The sequence below is a fragment of the Bubalus kerabau genome, chromosome 11 (assembly GCF_029407905.1).
Source record: "Bubalus kerabau isolate K-KA32 ecotype Philippines breed swamp buffalo chromosome 11, PCC_UOA_SB_1v2, whole genome shotgun sequence".
Lineage (NCBI taxonomy): Eukaryota > Metazoa > Chordata > Mammalia > Artiodactyla > Bovidae > Bubalus > Bubalus kerabau.
The window spans coordinates 83,879,080-83,903,543 of NC_073634.1; the positions used below are offsets into that span (position 1 = coordinate 83,879,080).

At 46.1% G+C, this 24,464-nt stretch overlaps 1 protein-coding gene across 2 annotated transcripts in view; it reads right to left on the reverse strand.

Moving 5' to 3' along the window:
* Positions 1-24,464, reverse strand: part of VSNL1 (visinin like 1) — a 120,571-nt gene that overhangs the window by 13,702 nt on the left and 82,405 nt on the right. The window lies entirely within an intron of this gene.

The following is a 24,464-nucleotide window of genomic DNA, read 5'->3' on the forward strand; positions in this document are numbered from 1 at the left end:
CTCACAGGAGCCTCAATCCTCGTCATCAAGGCTGGTCCAGGCCAGAGCAGGCTCACAGGGAGTGGGTACCCACTGTTAGGGACAAAGGGGGGAAAACACCTGTCCTTCACAGGGGACACCCCCTCCTCTCCAGGCAGTAGGAAGGGCTGGGCCCTGGGCAGGTCGGCGGGGACCATAGCCCCTGGCTCCGGGGCAGGTACTGCTGCAGAGGGAGAGAGGCTAACCAAGGATGGCAGTCAGCCTCCTGGACCTCACTGTGGCCCAAGCTCAGAGCAGATACTCCATCTTGCCCCCAGGGCTGCAGGGGGGTGGGGTCCTTGAGAGAAAGCAGGACCCACCCCAGGCTCATGAGAAGCAGAGGTGAGATGCGAGCTCAGTTCTATCTTATTCTGTGATGTTGACAAAGTCATCTGAGCCTCAGTTTCCTCTTCCACAAAATAGGGCAATAATAATCAATACCTATGATGTAGAAGTGCTGTGAGATGTACTGGGGACAGAACATGAGTAAACTGTCTGAGACTGTGAGGAGCTGGGCCTGGGCCCTTCCATGTTCCCCTCAAAGCTGCCCCAAAGCATCCACCTCCTGATGTTTGCAGATGGCAGCCGGGCGAGCAGCTGGTTAGCGGTGGGCTCTCTCACACACATGCCCCGGGCTGCTGGCCAAGCTGGTGTCCTTGAGGATTCACTTGGTATTTGGTTTTGGCTTTAGGCTCATCACACCCACAAACCATCACACGTCCAGAGGGAACTTTTCACACCCAAGTTTTCTCCTGTTCACTTCCCATAACCGTCAATAGCATCTAACTGTTTTCAGGACAAGGAACAAAATTACCCCCAAGCCTCTGTGTCGTTTTTGGTCCACTCCTCTGCCCTCTGGGATTCTTTCACTACCTGCTACCTGGGACCTTACTGAGCTCTCAGCCACAGCTGTGCAGCCTTTGCCATGTTTTTCTCTTTGTCTGCAATGCTCCTTTTCTGCTCCAACCCAGGTAATGCCTGTGTTCTTCTTCAGACCTTGAAGTCTTCTCCAAGCCAACATCAGAAGCTCCCATTATACACACGCACATCACTGAGTCCCACCCTCGGTTACATTTATCATCACAGTGAAGAAATGTTCATGGCCTTGCTTGACTAAGGCCCGTCTTCCTTAGCAGTTGTTGAGGTTGTTTAGTTGCCAAGTCGTGTCCCACTCTCTTGTGACCCCATGCACTGCAGTCCACCAGACCCCTCTGTCCATGGGGTTTCCCAGGCAAGAATACTGGGAGGGTTGCCATTTCCTTCTTCAGGGGATCTTGCTGACCCAGAAACTGAACCTGTGTCTCCTGCACTGACAGGTGGATTCTTTACCCCTGAACCACCAGGGAAGCCCCTCCCCTAGTAGACCATAAGCTAAATGGAGGCAAGGAGTGGCCTGTTTTCACCCACCACTGTGATCTCTGGCATCTAGTACAGGGCCAGGCACACAGGAGGTGTCAGATGAACATATGGCTCAGCACAGCAGGTCTTTTTTGAGCCTGAGGATACAGCAGCAAATCCACCCAATGACCAGGGAAGGCCTGAAATGTGTTCCGAAGCGTGTCTTAAGTCAGCTCTGCTAAAGAAGGCTCCCACTTGGCCTTAAATCGTGTCATCCCCATTACTGCTTCAGCCGATGATTCACGAGGATTGAATCATCATCAGAGCAGTATGTGCATTTGGTCATGTGCAGGGGAAAAGGAGAGAGATATTTCCCCTTAATCAGAAACGGTGGATCCCTAAACTGTTCTCTGCCAAGATGTTCATTCAACAGATACTCCCAAAAGCCAGGGGTGGTGCCAGGCTTCATGCTGAGCTCTGTGTGGGAGGGAAGGAGGGTGAGGGGCAGCGAAGAAGAATAAGAGTAAAATATAAGACCCGTCCCTGCCCTCAAACAGACATAACCAATCAAATGTAGATGCAGCCCAAAGTGTGAGCTGCCCTCCACATTTGGGCTCTCTGGAAAGAGATTAAAGACACAGCCCCGCTACCCTGCCCCCCATGGGGGGCACCCAGATCCTGAGGTCACTTTTCAGAGCTGCCTCTCCACTTGTCCTCTAGGTGACAATATCCATTTTTTACATTATGGGTCCCTCAGGACTCCAGGTTTTATTATGAGACAACCACTATTAGCTCATGGTTCTTGAGCTGCATCTATTTGAGAAGAAAATTAGTCCTGAATTAAATTCCTAGAAAAGGGGTTTTGCCCCTTGGGTCACAGAAGCAATTTTCATTTATGTCCTCGACCAGGTCCCTCCATAGGCATATCACCCCAAGAAGGTCATGAGGCCCAGGGGAAGTTCTCTGACCTTCTTATAGAAAACCAGACACAGGCAGCGGAAATCCTGCCTAATGTTCCGGTCTCCCCCATTTGAGAATTCACACCACAGGTAAAGCCAGAATCGCCTCTTCGTTAAAGGAAATACGATGCTTTGCTCTTAATTGCATCTTCACTGGTTTTAGATTAGGATCTGTTATCCTGCAGATGCTTGATAAATGCTTTATAAATGCTTAGCGTGGATAAAGGAAGCAACTCGCTGCAGAGGAGCCGATACTGGGTTGTGGCAGGGTATCTAGTTGTAACTGAACTCAAGCCACTTTGGATATAAAATGACGGCATATATCAGGTAAGCTTCAAAATTTCTTTCAGCGATCACATTTTATTTATTTTTTTCTGATTCTAGAAGTGAAATCTTTAAAAAAGGAGAAAAGAAAATGATTTTGGCAAATGGGTGATACTGTCATGAATTTGGATTTGTTAATTTACTGCCCCCTTGTGTGGCTGTTGTCGAGTTGCTAAGTCGTGTCTGACTCTTTATGACCTCATGAACTGCAGCACGCCAGACCTCCCTGTCCTTCACCATCTCCCAGAGTTGGCTCAAACTCATGTCCACTAAGTCAGTGATGCCAACCAATTATCTCAATCCCTGTCGCCCTTTCTCCTCCTGCCATTAGTCTTTCCCAGCATCGGGGTCTTTTCCAGTGAGTGTGGCCCCTTTTGTTGGTATAGCCTAATTACAGGATCAGACTTTGAAGGGTGAATATATCTATTGTTGTTGTTTTATTCACTAAGTCGTGTCTCACTTTTTGGTGACCCAATGCACTGTAGCCCTCCAGGCTCCTCTGTTCATAGGATTTCCTAGGCAAGAATACTGGAGTGGATTGCCATTTCCTTCTCCAGGGGATCTTCCCAATCCAGGGATCAAACGTGGGTCTCCAGTGTTGGCAGGCAGATTCTCTACCACTGAGCCACCTGAGAAGCCCACTCACTGGTTACTCAGACTTTAAAAATAAACTCTCTCTCTCAAAAAATAAATAAAATAAAATAAAAATAAACTTTCTTTACTTCTGCCCAAATACCCAATTCACATTACAAATTGGTTCAATGACATCTTGATTTGGGACAAGGGATTTCCTCCAGTACTTCTCTTGTTGACTAACGTTGAACCACCAGGATAAAGCAGTCTACTGTTAGCATTTATTACAAAATACGGGGGTCAACAATAGTAAATTACACAACAGTCAATTGTCATGTTTCCATTTAAGTCAGTCTACTATATTAGAAAGAAGACAATTTTGTCAATTTAAAAAGAAACCCATCTTTGAAACTGAGGAAGGGGTGAGGCTCTTTGAAGATGCTCAGTGAAAAGCTGGTCATGTGGGGGAAAATTGGAAAAGGATTCCTCATCTCACAGTCTCTTCAATTATTCCAACTGAAGTGGGTAGAGCAGCAGATTTTGCAGTGGATCTGAAACTGCTTATTTATTTCACCTCCTGAACTCCTCCTAGAATAAAGTAGTCTCTTCAAGATCAATGACCATTTCACCCTAGGCCCAATTCATTTCACAGTGTCATGGTGACCATGACGAGAATGCTCAGCCTGGCTGCATCTCAATTAAAACCTTCTATTAATATAATGTCACAGGCCACCAAGGCTGTAACTCTGAGGAGAGAGCTGTACAGCTCAGCTGGTGACAGGGACCGCAGTGATTGTCTGAGATGGGGAGTTCTGTCTGTGGCAGTTGAACTCATTTGTAAGAAATGAACACATACAGGGCCACCACCTCAGTAGCTGTGTCCTCCCTTTCCTGGAAAGAGAAGTCTCCCTCCCAACTCTAAAATGTGCCCCTCGATTTTTTACCGTCCGTCATTGCTGACATATCCATAACTTTTGCCTAAATTGTTCCAGCGAAAGTGAAAGCGTTAGTTGCTCAGTCGTGTCTGACTCTTTTTCGACCCCATGGACTGTAGCCCGCCAGGATTCTCTGTCCATGGGATTCTCCAGGCAAGAATACTGGAGTGCATTGCCATTCCCTTTTCCAGGAGACCTTCCTGACCCAGGGACTGAACCCAGTTTTTCCTGCATTGCAGGCAGATTCTTTACCATCTGAGCCACCAGGGGAGCCACAAATTGCTCCAGATGTAATGCCATCTCTGCCACCTGAGGTATAAGAAAAAGGTCTGACTGCAGACCAAGAAATGAACAAGAGAAACAGATCCCATGGAGGAGGAAGGGTGGTATGCCGTGGTGGTGGGATCAGATGGGTCTGGGATTGAGTATCAGTTCTGCAGTTTCTTAAATGAGGGACCTTTGGCAAAGTGTTTTTAAAGCTTTTTCAAAGTCTTTGTTTATATGAAAACTGGGCAGGGGGAGAATTGGCTGCTGGGCTGGGATCTTTGGGATTTAAGGAGGAGGACACTAGAATCGAAAAAATGGAACGATTAGTCAATAATCGTCTACTAACTGGACATGGAACAACAGACTGGTTCCAAATAGGAAAAGGAGTATGTCAAGGCTGTATATTGTCACCCTGCTTATTTAACTTCTATGCAGAGTACATCATGAGAAATGCTGGGCTGGTAGAAGCACAAGCTGGAATCAAGATTGCCCGGAGAAATATCAATAACCTCAGATATGCAGATGACACCACCCTTATGGCAGAAAGCGAAGAAGAACTAAAGAGCCTCTTAATGAAAGTGAAAGAAGAGAGTGAAAAGGTTGGCTTAAAGCTCAACATTCAGAAAATGAAGATCATGGCATCTGGTCCCATCACTTCATGGGAAATAGATGGGGAAACAGTGGAAACAGTGTCAGACTTTATTTTTGGGGGCTCCAAAATCACTGCAGATGGTGATTGCAGCCATGAAATTAAAAGACGCTTACTCCTTGGAAGGAAAGTTATGACCAACCTAGATAGCATATTCAAAAGCAGAGACATTACTTTTCCAACAAAGGTTCGTCTAGTCAAGGCTATGGTTTTTCCTGTGGTCATGTATGGATGTGAGAGTTGGACTGTGAAGAAGGCTAAGCACCAAAGAATTGATGCTTATGAACTGTGGTGTTGGAGAAGACTCTTGAGAGTCCCTTGGACTGCAAGGAGATCCAGTCAGTACATCCTAAAGGAGATCAGTCCTGGGTGTTCTTTGGAAGGAACGATGCTGAAGCTGAAACTCCAGTACTTTGGCCACCTCATGTGAAGAGTTGACTCATTGGAAAAGACTCTGATGCTGGGAGGGATTGGGGGCAGGAGGAGAAGGGGACGACAGAGGATGAGATGGCTGGATGGTATCACCGACTTGATGGACGTGAGTCTGAGTGAACTCTGGGAGTTGGTGATGGACAGGGAGGCCTGGCGTGCTGCGATTCATGGGGTTGCAAAGAGTTGGACACGACTGAGCAACTGAACTGAACTGAACTGAAGTGCACCCATGATGTGCCAGGTGCTAGTCTAACTGCCAAAAGGGATGCAGAAAAGCATAAACTGTGGCCAGATTTTGAGTTGAGGCAAATAATTCTTGCAACAGGAGAAATTCTAAGAAGTGTAGGCTCTCCCTCGCCCCCTAGGGCAGCAATATATCCCAGCTTCCCAACCCAGCCCCGGAGCGGAAGAATGAAAAAACCAGAACAGACCATAGCAGTAGATTTCCACTGCTACAGAAAAACCCCAGATCCCTATTTCCAGATCTCACTGGACTGCTGATTCCAGGAGGAGTTCCTTTTTACCACAACCCAGAGTCCAGAACTTGCTGTGGGAACAAGGCTTTATTTGAGAAGGGCCAAAAGAGGAACTGGGCTTGGTGGCTCAGTTGGTAAAAAATCTGCTTGCAATGCAGGAGATCCAGGTTCGATCCCTGGGTTAGGAAGATCCCCTGGAGAAGGGAATGGCAACCCACTCCAGTATTCTTGCCTGGAGAACTCCATGGACAGAGGAGCCTGGTGGGCTATTGTCCATGAGATCGCAAAGCGTGGGACATGACTGAGCCACTAACACACACAAAAGAGGCACCAAGAGTCAGGACTCAAGATTACAAAGAGCAGGAACATGAAACCCACACAGAAGAGCAGCCAAGCCGGGGCGTCAGACCTGCACCGCTTCTCATGCTGCTGCAGAGCCAGCTCTTGGACCGAGTTCCCTGGGATGGAACCTGCCTCTGCAGCTTCTCCTCCCAAATCCAGACTCCTTGATCCTCCTTTCCATGGGGAGTAACCCCAGCAAAGGCCATCTGATTCTTGACTCGGTTGTCTAGAAGGATCTATTTAAAGATTAGATCTCAGGGTACAGGGGAAATCTCTGAAGAGTCTGCCAGTAGGGGGCCACGATAGAATCCTCCCACCCTGATGAGGCCAAAGGGCAGGAGCCACTGGGGTTCCAGGGTGCCAGACCACAGAGGTTTTACTCTCTAACTATCTCCTGCAGGGTGTGAGCCCATCGCAGACAAGGGGCGGAGTCCAAGTTCTGAAGGTGACACTGATGTTGGGGAAGGGTCTGAGCAACTGGGCCTGCTTCCTCTCGTGTAGAATGAGGGGGTTGATTCTCCATCAGCCCGAGAGGGTCTATCAACCCCTGTAATTCTAAATCTGCATAATCGACAACATTATACTTGACAAAAGATGCTGATTTAATTAACAACACTTTTATAGCACTTCCTACGTGCCAGGCGTGTTTCAGCACAGTGCCAGTGTTTCCCCACGGAATCCTCTAACAACCCTCTGACAGAAGTACCACTCCCAACCCATTACAGACACGAGTCAGTAGAGGCAAAGGGGGTATTATGTTACTTTGCCCAAGATCACACACCTAGTTATTGGCAGAACTGAACTCGTTTCACTCTAGAGGCTACACTTTTTACCAAGCTACTTGCCTCTGATCTAACACGTAGGAACACAGACACCAGAAAGGTCAAAAATCCCAATTCTGTCTCTCACTCTCACCATGTACCAACAGTAGAACATCTGAGTCCATTCTAGTCTGATAGAGAAGCAGAGAAGCCTGGCGGGTGAGGTAGCAGACCTTCTGAAGCTCCAGATGGGCTCTGTAGCTCAGAGATTGCATAGGATCATGGGCTTTGGCCAGAGCCAAGGCTTCTTGACTTAACTGCTCAGCATCGCTGGCGGGGCTTAGGGGGGTGGAGGTGTTGGGGGTAGGGCCCGCAGGGGGTATGGGGCGGCGGGGGGGTGCAGCAATGGTGATGTGAGATGGCACCAGCACCTGTGAATGAGCTGCTTCAGCTGCATCAGTCTGCCTGGGTGATCCTGTCTGGGGGTTGGGGGAAGGCTGGAGGGGGCACTGAGCTGGAGTTAAAGACACTGAGCCATTCAGCCTTAAAGAGCCAGAAGCTACCTCCTCTGGCCCGAGGTGCTTAGGCATTAGATGAGGTGGCAGTTCAGACTCCAGACAGGGAAGTTCTTCTCTCACATTTCCATATTTATCTCTCAGCAGGGAAAGCAGAGAGCAGACTTACCAAGGCTCCAGGCTCCTCCCTCTCCCCGCCTACCCCCAGGCTCAAGAGTAAAGATGCAGAACCTCCCAAGGAGAGCCTTGCAGGCCTTCCCCTAGGGGAGGGGAGGGGAGTCCACGCGGGGCAGGAGGCGTTGAAAAACACCCACCAGCAGCCTTAGAATGGGGCATGGGAATGGGAGCCAGGGGCCAGGGGGAGGGTCTACAGATGATCGTGGAGCGCCAGAATCATTTCTGCTCTCAGCACCTCAACTTCTCTGCTTATAAATGGGGTTGTTTAGTTGCTCAGTCCTGTCCACCAGCTCTTTGTAGCTCTGTGCACTGCAGTCCACCAGACTCCTCTATCCATGGAATTCTCCAATCTGGAATACCTGAGCTGGTTGCCATTTTCTTCTCTAGGGGAACTTCTTGACTCAGGGATCAAACCCATGTCTCCTGCATTGGCAGGCAGATTTTTTTACCACTTAGTCACCAGGGAAGACCTAGAATGTGTTTTAATTACCTAGATTCTAGAAATATAGGCTACTGCTTTAAATGAACTTTGTGATGATGTATGTTATAGCAGAAGCGTTCTCTTGGTCAGAGAAGCAGGGGTGTGTGTGTTAACAAGGAAAGCTGTGCTCTCTCAAGCCCAGTCATTGGTTTTCCTTCCCATCCTCAGACACGGCAGGCTTCTCCGCCAGCTGCTCTGGGTCTCTTGCTGATGGGTGGCACTTTGTTCCAGATCCAGTGTCTAATGCCTTCTCACCTTGGTCACATCTCCCATTTCCTCAAAACGCTGGCTGATATTTCCCCATTCTGGGTGCATGCACAAGGAGTGCCATGGTGCAAAGCCACTGAATTTGCAGAGTGTTTTAAGCTGTCACTCTGGGGAGGCGCTGTCTCCAGCAACAAATCCTGACCCTCCGAGAGAGAGACCAGTGTTTGTTTTTCTTCTCAGAAAAGTAACAGGAGAGACAGCACAGCTGTCAGGGTCCCTCAGAGTGCCGCTCTGAAGCCACAGTGACCACATCAAACCCCAGTCCACCTCTGAAGTGGCTGTGTGACCTTGAGGAGGGCACTTTGTTCTGAGCCTCAGTTTCAGGTGTGAAGAGACCAATCCCAGGAGTGGCTAATGCACTAGCTTATGTAAAGCATTTTGGACCGTGTCAGGTACATGGAAGACACTAAAGAACATAAATAAATAAAGCGTAGCTTACACCTCTTCCTCCTGCCCTCAAAACCATGCATGCCTGTGTTTCAGACTCTACATTACAGTTTGTGCCATCTCTAACCACAAACCATTTTTATCCCAGAGAAGTGTAATTGATCACAGGTTGATCCACCTCTGTGAGCTGGACCTCAGTTTAGGTCCTTTTCGCTGTGAAGAGCTGACTCATTGGAAAAGACCCTGATGTTGGGAAAAATTGAGAGCAGGGGTGACCAAAGATGAGAGGGTTGGATGGTATCACTGACTCAATGGACGTGAGTGTGAGCAAGCTAGGAGACAGTGAAGGACAGGGAAGCCTGGTGTGCTGCAGTCCATGGAATCACAAAGAGTCGGACACCACTGAATGACTGGACAATAACCTGCTTTAACTTAATTCTCATAACGGTCCTATGAGGTAGTGCCCACAGATGAGAAATCTGAGGCACAGATAGGTTAAGTAATTTTCTTAAGGTCACACAGGAAATGGCAGAGTGGAGGTATGAACCTGGGAAAGCTACCTGCAGAGCCTGGGGAGAGGCAGGAGGACTCTTAGGGGAGAGAATTTTGACTTTAAGCACCAAAGGCAAGAGCTTTCCAGGTGGTGCAATGGTAAAGAACCCATCAGCCAATGCAGGAGATGCAGGTTCAATCCTTGGGTAGGGAAGATCCTTTGCAGGAAGAAATGGCATCCCACTCCAGTATTCTTGCTTGGAAAATTCCATGGACAGAGGAGCCATGGAATGGAGTCCATGAGGTCATAAGAGTTGGACATGACCAAGCAGTCACTCAGGCACCAAAGGCAAGAACCACAAACCAGTGTGGAGGACGAATGACCTGAACCCAGGTCATCCTGCCAAGGCAAATCCCATCAGCATATATTTATGAATTTGTACATTTTGCCTGCCACCTGTTATCAGCATCCGGGCCATTTCCCCACTGCCCACGGCTTTCTGTTGGGATTCTGTTTTCTGGACCATCATTCCAGCAGGCCCCTGAGAGCCATGGCTCAGCACCCATGCCTCAGTTGTCCTGTCTCTGCTGTCCTCCTGGCCTCCTCACAGCCTTGTCCTCAGCTCGAGTCCCTCCCAGGGACCCTCCTTCTCCCATGGGGCACCTGCGGTTACAGCAGCTAGAGAACCATTTAATTCCCAGTTCGGCCCAAGGGTGTGTTTCTAAGCAGCTAGTGCATGCTGAGATGTGTGGAAGGAACCCTCATGGTGACAAAAAACAAACCCTGATGTGCCCAGAGCCATAGGCATGAGTGTGTGTGTGTGTGTGTTCGTGTGTGTGTTTAAAGGAGCTGGGGGTGGGTAGCAGTGAGCTTCCCACACACTCAGATCCAGCTGGCAGCCAGCACTGGCTTTGGGACCAGTTCCCTGTAGCAGGACTGCAACAGAGCATGGGTGCAGCAGGAAGGCATGGGGCGGGGGCGGACAGGAGGGGAGGGGATGGGGGTGGGGTAGGTGCACAAAATGACCTAAAGTAGGGAGGTAACCATTTTCTCTTCTTTGGTAGCTGTGCTCCTCGGGGAGGGAAAAAATAATATACAAAAATACCTGTCTTCCCCCTCTCTTTCAGTGCCTGCTGTGAACCTCATTCTGCTGTCAGTTCAGTTCAGTCGCTCAATTGTATCCAACTCTTTGTGACCCCATGGACTGCAGCACGCCAGGCCTTCCTGTCCATCGCCAACTCCCGGAGTTTACTCAAACTCATGTCCATCAAGTCAGTGATGGCATCCAACCATCTCATCCTCTGTCATCCCCTTCTCCTCCTGTCTTCAATCTTTCCCAGCATCAGGATCTTTTCAAATGAGTCAGTTCTTTGCATCAGGAGGCCAAAGGATTGGAGTTTCAGCTTCAGCATCAGTCCTTCCAATGAATATTCAGGACTGATTTCCTTTAGGATGGACTGGTTGGATCTCCTTGCAGTCCAAAAGACTCTCAAGAGTCTTCTCCAACACTACAATTCAAAAGCATCAATTCTTCTGTGCTTAGCTTTCTTTATAGTCCGACTCACATCCGTACACGATTACTGGAAAAACCATTGCTTTGACTAGACAGACCTTTGTTGGCAAAGTAATGTTTCTGCTTTTTACTATGCTGCCTAGGTTAGTCATAGCTTTTCTTCCAAAGAGCAAGCACCTTTTAATTTCATGGCTACGGTCACCATCTGCAGTGATATGGGAGCCCATTCTTGCTGGGCTGATCCCAATTTCCACAGAGAGGAGAAATGAGGATGGCAGGACAGGAGAAGGGGCCACAGTCAGTGAGCCTTGGACTCAGGTTTCTTATTTCTGCATTGCAGGGCATCTTCACGGGTCTGGGTAAGGCCACTCATAGCCCCCTGATTTGTCACTCCTATCTTGTAAATGTGTTGACAAGACCTTTAAATACAATGGCTGAGAGAGGGAGAGACAGAAGCCAGGATGGCCTCCCACTATGATCCACTGAAACACGAAGCCTGCCTCTAATCTCGGCAGGACCTTATACATAATTTGTGGGGCCCAGTAAAGAAATTGCCTGCAATACAGGAGACACACAGAAGATGCAGGTTCAATCCCTGGGTCAGGAAGGAGGAAATAGCAACCCATTCCAGTTTTCTTGCCTGGGAAATCCCATGGACAGAGGAGTCTGATGGGCTACAGTCCATGTGGGTCTCAGAGAATCAGATATGACTAAGCAACTGAGCAGGCACGCATGAGTAAAATGAAAATGCGAGTCCCTTGTTCAACAGTGATTAAGGATTTCAAGATGGCGACAGGAACATTAAAGCAAGCTCAGGCCCTTCTGAACACGTGGTCCTGAGCCGCTGTTCTGGTCTCACATCCATGGGCGGACCCTGGGTCTCGCCTCCACACTGCTGTTGGAATGAACTAGTACATAAGTAAATCTAACTCTTTCACATCTCTACTGAAAGCTCTTTGATGTTCTTACTACCACAGGATCCCACAGCCCCAGAAACAAAGTCACCCTTTGGGACCTGGGTCCAGCCATCTTTCTGGTCTCATTTCCCAGGCCACCCTCTGGGCATTCCATGCCTGTATGATCCAATGGAAATCCTCCCAAAGTGTTCTTTCAAACTTCTCTCTCTCTCTCTGCAAGGAATATCCTTTTTCTCTCTCACTCCTGGCTACTTCCCATTAGGCCTATGCCACTTATCTCAAGGGTCACCTCCTCTGAGCTGTCTTCCCAGATCATTCTTCCCTTTCAAGCCCAGAGCCCACATTCTGCCCTCCTAAGCTTCCCCTCTGAGGAGTGATGGAGCCCAGCCTGTATCACTGTGTACAGGACACTCACCACTCGTCACTGTCCTGACCTGTTATGTGCCTGCCTCCGACTCTACTATGAGGTACTCGAGAGAAGGACTGTGCCCGACTCATTTATGTATCTCTAGTGCCTGGAACACAGTGGATATTCAATATCTAGTTCTTCATCAATTTAATGGGTGAAGCCCTCCACCAGATCTGTCGTATTCAGTTCTGCCGTAACTTTATATGAAGTGAGCCAAGACAAATTTTTCACATGCTCCATTCCACATTTCTTTTAGAATTCTTCTCCATACAGTGATCTGCTCGATGTCTAACTGAAGGAGATTTGTTGTTGATTTTAAAGAAGCATTTCTATTTTCATTTAATGAAAATAGCAATTTTTCTGACTATAAAGGCCTGGCGTGCTGCAGTCCATGGGGTCGCAAAGAGTCGGATATGACTGAGCGACTGAACTGAACATAAAGATAAAACACCTTTATAAAGAAAAAAATTAAAACATAGTCATTAAGGACTAACTATCCAAAACTCTGCCACTTAGAGAGAGCCGTTCGGAATAGTTCACTCATTCACTGATTCAGCAAGTATTTACTGAACACTACGATGTTTCATGTGTTGGAGATATGGAAGTGAATCAGGCACACAGAAAGCCTTTTCTTTATTCTAGCCATTGCTTATGTATATGCCTGTGTACAGTTCGCACACACAGCACCTACACACACAAGTATATTTGCACTTTAATACCTAGGTTTATTTATTTAGTGATATGCCATGAAAATCTTTTCATGCCACTGGCTTTAAATATATGACCCTCATTTTCATGGTCAATATGTTTTGTAATTTCTTTAATCAAGTCTTCACTCTTGGCATGCTCCGTTGCTAAGTTGTGTCTGATTCTTTGGTGACCCCCATGGATTGACCCCTGTCAGGCTCCTCTGTCCATGGGTTTTCCCAGACAAGGATACTGGAGTGGGTTGCCATTTCCTTCTCTGAGGGATCTTCTTGATCTAGGGATCAAACCTGTGTCTCCCTCGGCTCCTGCATTGGCAGGTGGATTCTTTACCACTGAGTCACCAGGGAAGCTCCTTAACTCTTGGGTAATTGTTTAACACATCAGGGTCACCAAAACCTTGGTGAATTTTTTTTTATTCATAAAATTGATCTATATGCTATGTGTGCGTGCTCAGTTGTGTCCAGCTCATTGTGACCCCATGGACTGCAGCCCGCCAGGCTCCTCTGTCTGTGGGATTTCCCAGGCAAGAATACTGGAGTGTTGCCATTTCCTCCTCCAGGGGATCTTCCCAACCCAGGGATCAAACCCAGGTCTCCCGCAGCTCCTGCTTTGGCAGGCGCATTCTTTACCATTGAGCCACCTGGGAAGCCCTGGTTGATCTGGTTACCTCCTAAAATAGATGGCTGGTATAAAGAGCACACACATTTTAATTTTGACACATATACCAAATGACACTCCAATAGTTAACCAGCATTAATTTATCCTCCATCTTTGTCAAATTGGGTATGAACATTCTCCTTCATCTCTTCTCTTCTAGTAGAAGAAGAAAAAGGATATCACTTTATTATCTAAGTGTTTGTGCATTTCTCTGATTCCTGGTCCACTTAAATATTTCTTGTATTTCCTTTGGGAAATCATAAATAAACTTGATTATAATTTTCTTTTTTTTCTACACAGACATTTAAATTTTTTGGTAGTCAGATCCATCAGTATTCCTCTAATTGTCTTCTGGTTTGGGAGTCATACTTTGAAAGGCCTTCCTCACACTGAGATTCAAAATATTCCTTTATATTTTCTTCTAATTCTCTCTCATGCTCTCTCTCATTTACCCTTGAACAGTCACATGTGTTGTGTGAATAGGATGAAGAGACAAACTTTATATGATTTAATGAAGAGTCCATTTATTCCCTGGCTGTTTGAAATGTTACATTTCCCCCATATCCTGGGGCCTATGCTTGCACTTGCTATTCTGTTTCTTTGCCTGTCAGGCAGTCTATTCCTCTGTTAATAGCTTGCTGCTTGAATTACTGCAAGATTATAATACACTTTAATACCCAGAAAGTGAAGAAGAGCTAAAGAGCCTCTTGACGAAAGTGAAAGAGGAGAGTGAAAAAGTTGGCTTAAAGCTCAACATTCAGAAAACTAAGATCATGGCAACTGGTCCCATCACTTCATGGCAGATAGATGGGGAAATTGTGGAAACAGTGGCTGACTTTATTTTTCTGGGCTCCAAAATCACTGCAGATGGTGATTGCAGCAATGAAATTAAAAGACGCTTACTCCTTGGAAGGAAAATTATGAGTAACCTAGATAGCATATTAAAAAGCAGAGACATTACTTTGCCAACAAAGGTCTGTCTAGCCAAGGCTATGGTTTTTCCAGTGGTCATGTATGGATGTGAGAGTTGGACTGTAAAGAAAGCTGAGTGCCAAAGAATTGATGCTTTTGAACTGTGGTGTTGGAAAGGACTCTTGAGAGTCCCTTGGACTGCAAGGAGATCCAACCAGTCCATCCTAAAGGAGCTCAGTCTGGGTGTTCATTGGAAGGACTGATGTTGAAGCTGAAACTCCAATACTTTGGCCACCTGATGTAAAGAGCTGACTCATTGGAAAAGACCCTGATGCTGGGAAAGATTGAGGGCAGGAGGAGAAGGAGGTGACAGAGGATGAGATGGTTGGATGGCATCATCAACTCGATGGACATGGGTTTGGGCAGACTCTTGGAATTGGTGATGGACAGAGAGGACTGGTGTGCTGTGGTTCATGGGGTCGCAAAGAGTCAGACACAACTGAGCAACTGAACTGAACTGAATACACGATAAGCATTCCTTTTATTCTTCTCTTTTGGATTATTTTGAAAATACGTTCATCAAGAGGAACTTCAAAATAATTAGGTCAAGTTCAAAAACAACTAAACAAAGCAAACCTAATGGGATTTTGACTGAGGTTTCTTTGAGCTGCTACATTCATTCACAGAGAGCTGGCATCTCTGAGTTTTCCTATCCAAGAACTAAGAGCATCCATGTGCTGATTGATGTCTGCCCAAATGATTAGGCTCTTGGAGTGTGAACAGCCAGCTCCCCAGGCCTTGAAGAGTGGAGGGGAGGCACTGAGCTCTTGAAATGAGTCCCCCAGCCCAGAAGGACTCTGGGCTGGCATTCCCAGGGGTAGCTTAAACCCACTGCCAGGTAAGTCAGTTCTGTTGGACTCCGAGGTGCATACACAGGGAAGGAATTTAGAAAATCCTGCCCTGGGAATAAATATATCTTTCTCTGGAGAACTGCCCTAGCCTAGATCTCAGTAGGGGTGGCTCAAAAGGCCTTTTCTGAGCCAAGTGAAGTGGTGCTAATTCTGGCCCACCTCCTAGGGTAGGTGTTTTATGTAAGCATTTCACTGCATCTTCTCACTGACCCTGGAGGTGGAAGATGCTGCCCCATATAACAGGGATAGAGAGGAGGATTTGGTGACCTGCCCAAGGCCTGGCAGCTGAGGCTCTGGGATTGGATTCTAGATCTGCCTGGCTCTAAGCCTTTCATTAAATCATCGTGATCATCAAGGGGCCTAATAACAGCCTGAAAACCCAGCCTAAGGGAGGTAGGAGACTGAAGGAGGGGGCAGCTCTGGATCCCCAGGCTGGGTCCCTGGGAGAGGGGCCAGGTGGGCGGACATCCAAGAGAAATGCATGATTGGAGGAGGATGAGGCTTTGGCGCTGAGCCCCATGTGGAAGGCAGAGGTTCAGGAGCCGGAAGTTCTGAAGTTCAGACAAGAAAGAGCCAACGCTCTGTGAGTGTGGGGGAGGCAGAATCTGAACAGGTGGCACAGACGAGAGAATGAGGATGCAAGTGGGGGGCTGTGTCTTCTAGCGCCTGGGGGGTGGTGGACAGAGAGCTGGCTCCTGAGCCCTGGCCCCTCAAGACACCAATGGGGCCACAGACCAGGCAGGAGGCCAAGCTTCGTACCCAGCTCAGGGTCCACCTGCCAGGGTCCAAGGGCCATCCCTGACCTTCCAAACTCAAGGACCTCGGATATTATGGGGCAACCTCCCTCACACCCAGAGGTGGCTAGCCTGTTCCAGGGCTTGAGGACTTTGAGTTTCTCTTTTAAAACTGTGAAGAAAAAAATGAACAGAGTGTCACTCATCACCCAGTTTTACAAAGGGTAAAGTCACAACCCAGGTACAGTGTTCCCGAGGGGAATTGAGGATGGAAAAAACAGGACTGGATTCTCTATCCATTGGGAAAAGGCCCCATACCTAGTTTGATGTATATCTCAGAAAGAATTTCAATGACCCTAGATTCTTGCATCTTCCTGAATATTCATTGGAAGGACTGATGCTGAAGCTCCAATACTTTGGCCACCTGATGCGAAGAGCTGACTCAATGGAAAAGACCCTGATGCTGGGAAAGATTGAGGGCAGAAGGAGAAGGGGGTGACAGAGGATAAGATGGTTGGATGGTATCACCAACTCAATGGACATGAGTTTGAGCAAACTCCAGCAGATGATGAAGGACAACATATTCAAAAAGCACTAAAGTCATTAACTTGAGATATATGTTCTTTGTGATTAGCGGTCATCTTTTATCAAGATGTACATTTGACCATATGGATTTCTTAACCACAATGACTCATACATATACTGGCTCCTCCCCTGTGTCTTTGGAGCAATTTCTCAGACCCACTGAGAGACTGTCTCCTGAGTTACAGTCCTTGGTAAGACCCTGAATAAAACATAACTCACATCTCTTACGCTGTGTGTGTGTTTTTTTTTTTTGGTTGACAACACCATTTAAAAGATGTTCCAACAAACTGAAACCCACGTTTGAAGACTCAGATGACTGCAGCCCTCACAAATCTCTTTCCTTCGAACAGAACTCCTTTGCCACACCTCTTGCCTTTAATCACTACCCAAGGGCAGTATTTTCAAAGCCACACATTTCACAGCTTCTCGTATCTCTTGAACATCTTTTCTGCCCTTCTTGCCCAGAGGAAACAGGGCTGACTCCCACACACGGCATCCTAAAGCCTTTGAAATAGGGTACCAGATCTCTCTTCACAGTCTCTTCTCTCTCTGCTGGAACTCAGACATGTTGAATTATTATTATCTTTTTTTTTTTCAAATTCTCCATATGCCTCCAATGATAAGTTAACTTAACAAATGTTAGGTATCCAATATGTGTCAGACACAGTGCTAGTCCCAGACAAATACAGAAAGAGAGAGACAGAGACGATGCAAGGCTGTCCTCAGCTCATACTTTTGTGCCTTTGCTGATTCAGATTAGAATCTCTATCCTGGGGGACTTTCCTGATAGTCCAGTGGTTAAGCCTCCACATTCCCAATGCAGGAGGCCCAGGTTCAATCCCTGTCAGGGAACTAGATCTCACATGCCACAGCTAAATGATATCATATGCAGCAACTAAGACCCAGCACAGCCAAATAAATGTTTAAAAACATTAAAAAAAAAAAAAAAAAAGAATCTCTATCCTGGATGTATGCTTTCCTAACATTTTATTTATACTTTTCTAAGGGTTCCTACCCTATTGTATCTTATTTTACAGGCAGGTTGTCTGTTTCCAGGGGGAAATGGTCATTTCTATCTTTGTGTCCCTCAAGACACAGAATAGGGAACAAGATAGGTGCCCCATTGAAAGAATGAATAACTGAAGAAGCCCTGGGAGCAATTACAGTTTTGTCTGATGTGTGATATGTATGAGTGTTTGAGGGGTGCTCCTCTAAGCTCCTCCAGTAACCCGAGGCAGCCACACAGCAGTGGTGCAGTTGAAGGGAGCCAAGTCTGGAGATGCGCAGCCCTGGGTTTGCATCCTGATCATTGAAGCTGTTTTTAGGCAGTGTTGTCAGAATGAGGGTGGAGCTGCTGGGGTAGGCCAGGAACAGTAGGTTTTGGACAAAATATCCCTTTACGGCTTTCGCTGCTTGGGTCTCACTCATCCTGAGTCTCTGTGAAGGCATGGGGGACCCAGCAGGCCCTGGCAATGGTCAGTTGGAAGTGGGGCTGGCATAGGAGTGCTGGAGTTCTTATCATGTTAATACATTGATGAATCTTTCTGGTACTTCTAAGTCAATGAAGCTTCTAGCCAGTGACAATTTTTCCTGGTGTCCTGGAATTGTGGCCCACGGCCCAAACTGGGAATTAGAGGCGCTAAGCACTTCTCATTCTAGCTTCAGAGAGCTGCTGGCAGTTGGGGTCAGCCATATGCTGAGGGGGGTTTATGAGAAGGTGCTAATCCAAGAATGCATCCTGCATCCAACCATAGTCTCCCGGGTAGCTGAGAGAGCCTGATCCCTTTTCCTGCCATGCCTCCCCTCCTCACCATCAAAGTGGGTGGCTCTATAAAAAAGAACGAAATAATGCCATTTGCAGCCAACATGGATGCAACTGGAAATGATTATATCAAGTGAAGTAAGTCAGAAAGACAAAGACAAATGCCACAGGATATCACTTATATGTGGAATCGAAAATATGATTGAACAAATGAACCCATCTATGAAATAGAAACAGAACCACGGACAAGGAGAACAGACTGATGGTTGCCAAGAGGCAGGGGAGCAGGGAAGGGATGGAGTGGGAGGTTGGGGTTAGCAGATATAAACTTTTATATATGTATAAATATATATATTTATAGACCAGATAAACAATAAGGTCCTACTGTATAGCACAGAGAATGATAGCCAATATTCTGTGATAAACCACAATGGAAAAGAACATTTAAAAAGAATATATGTAGAAGTGTAACCAAATCACTTGGCTGTACAGCAGAAATTAACACAACTTGTAAATCAGCCATACTTCAATAAAAAAATTGATTAAAAAAAAAGCAGTTTTTATTTTGAGAAAATATAAAAATACACAACTTAATTAAAATAGCTCCAGGAGGGTTACTATAAAAGAACATCAGGTCCTGCATAAAGCAAAGGCTGGCATCTTGTTCCCTGGATGAATGCTGTGTAGGCGGTTCATTAGTGGCCCCCAGGCTTCTGATCAAGGAGCCCTGGAGACTTACCATGTGGTCGAAAAAGACTAGGCTGGAGGTTCCTCATTCAGGTCCCCCTTTCCAGTTCTTAGTTCCTAAGGGGGTTAGACAATGGATCTGGCAGGCGCCCACTAGCCCGAGTGTTAGCCTGGGGGTGGCTGATGGGGAACACAACCCAACTCCTCACAAAAAAGTGAAGTCGCTCAGTCCTGTTCGACTCTTTGCGACCCCATGGACTATAGCCTACCAGGCTCCTCCATCCATGGGATTTTCCAGGCAAGAGTACTGGAGTGGGTTGCCATTTCCTCCTCCAGTGGGTCTTCTGGAGCCAGGGATCTAACCTGGGTCTCCTGCATTGCAGGTAGACGCTTTACCATCTGAGCCACCAGGAAACCCTGACCTCACAGAAAAGCAGCATGAAATCCAAGGGCTTAGAGGGTACCGCAGAGTCATAAGCTCTGCTCTTGCTGGGGGAGCCTACTGGAGTCACGGCCATCCTTCAGGGAGCCTCGGCCATCCTTCAAGGATCCTGAGACAATGGGTTAGATTAGATCAGCCAAGGAGAGGATGTAACCAGAACCAGTTCAGTTAGGAGAGGACTCCCTTTTCTCTATGTTCTCCCTGCCCTAATGCACTGAAGGGGGAGAGGAGCTATAATGGTAGAGGAAAGACGAGCACTTTGCCAAGAGCTGATCATTGAAACTTCCCACTCCCGTCACAAGAAGCTGAGGTTACAGACAAGGCAGCCTACGCCGTGGAGTGGGGCAGGGGAAAGAGAACCAGACGTGAGATGGAGATGGGATTTTTTTTTTAATGAATAGGACTGAGTCCTAAATACCTGAAATGAGTCTATCCTAATAACCGAAAGTTACTGCAAATGTGGGGAATCTTGCCGAGATGCTGTCAAAGCAACTACTACAAAGGGTAGAGTAGCATGGTTACTATGTGGGATTGTAAGGGGGAAAAAAAAACACTTCATGATTATAAGTCAAGGAGTCAAGACTCCTCAGGAAATCTCATTACTGAGCCTCATTATAGCTGCTCTGTTAAGGCAACCAGTGCTTTCAATTGAGCATCTGGATGCCAATCACCATACTAGCATTTCACATAGGTGCTTTCATTGAAAATATCTTAATCATACATTGAAGTATTATTTGTTGCAGGCTTCCCAGGTGGTGCAAGTGGTAAAGAATTCACCTGCCAATGCAGGAGACATGAGATGTGGGTTCGATCCCTGGGGTGGGAAGACCCTGTGGAGGAAGGCATGGCAACCCACTCCAGTATTCTTGCCTGGAGAATCCCACGGTCAGGGGAGCCTGGGGGCCTACAGTACGTGGGGTCGCAAAGAGTCGGACACCACTGAATCGAATTAGCATGCATATGTTATTTGTTGCATTGGTTTCCTATTGGTGCTATAACAAGCACCTCAAAGTTGTGGGCTAAAAACAAGGCAAACATGTTATCTTACACTTCTGGAGGTCAGAAGTGTCACATGGGTCTCCCTCAGTTAATAGCCAGGTGTTGGTAGGGCTGCATTCCCGTCTGGGGGCCCTTGTCACCATTGCTGTTCAGTTGCTCCATTGTGTCCAACTTTCAGACTCCATGGACTACAGCATGCCAGGCTTCCCTGTCCTTCACTATCTCCTGGAGTTTGTTCAGAGTCATAAATGCTGAGTTGGTGATGCTATCTAACCATATCATCCACTGTGGCCCTCTTCTCCCTTTGCCTTCAATCTTTCCCAGCATTTAGGATCTTTTCCAATGAGTCAGCTCTTCACATCAGGTGGCCAAAGGATTGGAGTTTCAGCTTCAGCATCAGGCCTTCCAATGAATATTCAGGACTGATCTCCTTTAGGATGGACTGGTTTGATTTCCTTGCAGTCCAAGGGACTCTCAAGAGTCTTCACCAACACTACAATTCAAAAGTTCATTGGCACTCAACTTTCTTTATGGTTGAACTCTCACACCTGTATCTAACTATTAGTAAAACCATAGCTTTGACTATATACACCTTTGTCAGCAAAGTGATGTTCTGCTTTTCAATACGCTGTCTAGGTCTGTCAGAGTTTCCCTTAGAAGGAGCAAGTGTCTTTTAATTTCATGGCTGCAGTCACCAACCACAGTGATTTTGGTGCCCTGGAAGCCCTAGAGGATAGTCCATTCCCATGCCCTTTTCCCCTTCTTCTATAGGATGTCCTTTTCTAAATCCAGCAGAGGAACCAGAGTTCAAATTGCCAACATCTGTTGGATCACAGAAAAAGCAAGAGAATTCTAGAAAAACATCTATTTCTGCTTTATTGACTGCTTTATTGACTAACCCTAACCCTAATTTTGACCCTAGCCTTTGATTGTGTGGATCAAAATAAACTGTGGAAAATTCTTCAAGAGATGGGACTACCAGACCACCTGACCTGCCTCTTAAGAAATCTGTATGCATGTCAAGAAGCAACAGTTAGAACAAGACGTGGAACGATGGACTGGTTCCAAATTGGAAAAGGTGTACATCAAGGCTGTATATTGTCACCCTGCTTATTTAACTTATATGCAGAGTACATCATGTGAAATGCCAGGCTGGATGAAGCACAAGCTGGAATCAAGATGGCTGGGAGAAATGTCAGTAACTTGATATATGCAGATGACACCACCGTTATGGCAGAAAGTGAAAAGGAACTAAAGAGCATGTTGATGAAAATGAAAGGGGAGAGTGAAAAGGCTGGCTTAAAACTCAACATTCAGAAAACTAAGATCATGGCATCTAGTCCCATTACTTCATGGCAAATAGATGGGGAAACAATGGAAACAGTGACAAACTTTATTTTTTGGGGCTCCAAAATCACTGCAGATGGTGACTGCAGCCATGAAATTAAAAGACGCTTGCTCCTTGGAAGAAAATTTATGAACAACCTAGACAGCATATTAAAAAGCAAAGATATTACTTTGCCAACAAAGGTCTGTCTAGTCAAAGCTATGGTTTCTCCAGTAGTCATGTATATTTGTGAGAGTTGGACCATAAAGAAAGCTGAACACTGAAGAACTGATGCTTTTGAAATGTGGTGTTGGAGAGGACTCTTGAGAGTCCCTTGGACTGCAAGGAGATTCAACCAGTCCATCCTAAAGGAAATTAGTCTTTAATATTCCTTGGAAGGACTGATGCTGAAGCTGAAATTTCAATACTTTGGCCACCTGATGTGAAGAACTGACTCATTGGAAATGACCCTGATGCTGGGAAAGATTGAAGGTGGGAGGAGAAGGGGACGACAGAGGATGAGATGGTTGGATGGCACCACCAACTCGACGGACATGAGTTTGAATAAGCTCTGGAGTTGGTGATGGGAGGCCTGGCGTGCTGCAGTCCATAGAATTGCAGAGTCCGACATGTCTGAGCAACTGAACTGAACTGAACTGATAGGATGTCCACATTCCTTGGCTTGTGGCCTCTTCCTCCATCTTCAAAGCCAGCAATGGGCAGTGGAATCCTCATATCACACATCTCTGAGCTCCTCTTTAGCTCCCTTCTTCCACTTCTCAGGACCCATTGTGATTACATTGGGCACCTGGATGATCCAAGGTTTTCCCCCTATTTTAAGGTGAGCCTATTAGTAATCTTAGTTCTACCTACTACCTTACTTCTCCTTTCCCACATAATGTAGCATATCCACAGGCTCTAGTGATGGTGCTGTGGACATTTTCGGGGAGAATTATTCTGCATCCCACACTTGTCATTTTCCACAGGAGGCAAAAGGCACAGGGAGGCAGAAGGATGACTCCAAGTTTACCCAGTAAGTAAATGCAGCCCAGTTGATCATCACACACTGCAGGTATCTGTCCACAGCGAGGCTTGGCTTCCCAAAAGCACTGGGTCTGACACGTATCAGTGAAATCAACACTGCTCTCCCAACCTCTGGCAGACTTGAGCACATCCTCTCTCAAAAGTTGCCTTGCAGAAATCGGTATTTTTGATCAACAACTTTAGTCCTTATTGTAACTCAGTGCAAGGTGTTTCTACAGCAGATTTGGTTTTTGGTCTTTAATTTAGCATGGGGCATTTCTGGATTGACAGTATCTTTAATTTATATGTAGTCAAACTACATGTACGTAAACAAATCAACATATATTTTCCATTACTTTTAGAAATGGCCCTTCATGCAGATAATTAACAGACCCTTCTTTAGACGGTAAAGAATCTGCCTGCAATGAAGGAGACCTGGGTTCGATCCCTGGGTCAGGGAGATCCCCTGGAGAAGGGAACAGCAACCCACTCTAGTATTCTTGCCTGGAGAATCCCATGGACAGAGGAGCCTGGAGGGCTACAGTCCATAGGGTCACAGAGTCAGACATGACTGAGCGACTAACACTTTTCTATTTCCTTATTTTCCTTATTACTTAATTTAAATAATCAATTCTTTCATTTGCCTGAATTTATTTAATGCTGGATGGAAGGAGAAGATCTGAATTTCTTTTCTACTATCTCCCCACAGAAAACAAAAAAACTGACAAATGTCCCAGCAGTCTTTAGTTGGTGATGGCATCTGAACACATGTGACATTTTTATGCAGCGAGGCATTGTTTCCGACCTAACTGCCATTTTTCTGTGTTGGACACTGGTGCCATACTGTTTTAATTACTGAAGTTATGAAACGTGTTCATATCTGAGAGAACAAGTATCCCACTTACTTAAGAGTTAGCTGCTCTCAGCTATTTATTCTTCCAAGATGACCTTAGAATCATTTAAAATTGACATTTAATTACAGGAAAATTGGTATCTTTATAATATGTAATTTTGTTGTCCAGGAACATTGAGTTTCCCTCCATTTACTTTAGGCTTAAGTCCCTCATCACACAAGTCCCACACTTTTTTTTCAATAGGTTGCTTCTAGGTGTTCTATTTTGTTGCTATTGTAATTGTTATCTTTCTTCTGGTATGTTTTCTGATTAATTATTAATGTATATAGGGAAGGTGATGACTATTATATTTTTAACTTAGGTCATTTAAAATTAATCATTATTAATATAAATTTTTCTGTTGATACTCATGGAGTTGTTTTCGGGGGACATGGCCCCTTAATAATTATATCTCTTAATTTATGATACTAGTGCTGATATCCTATCTTACTGAATGGGGGAGGGTTTCCATAACAAAAATAAATAACAGCAGCCAAAGATCATGGATGTCCCTTCATCAGTCTTGGCTTTAATAAATGTTTATTATTAAAGATGATGATACCAATTAAGGTTTATGATAGTGAACCTTGC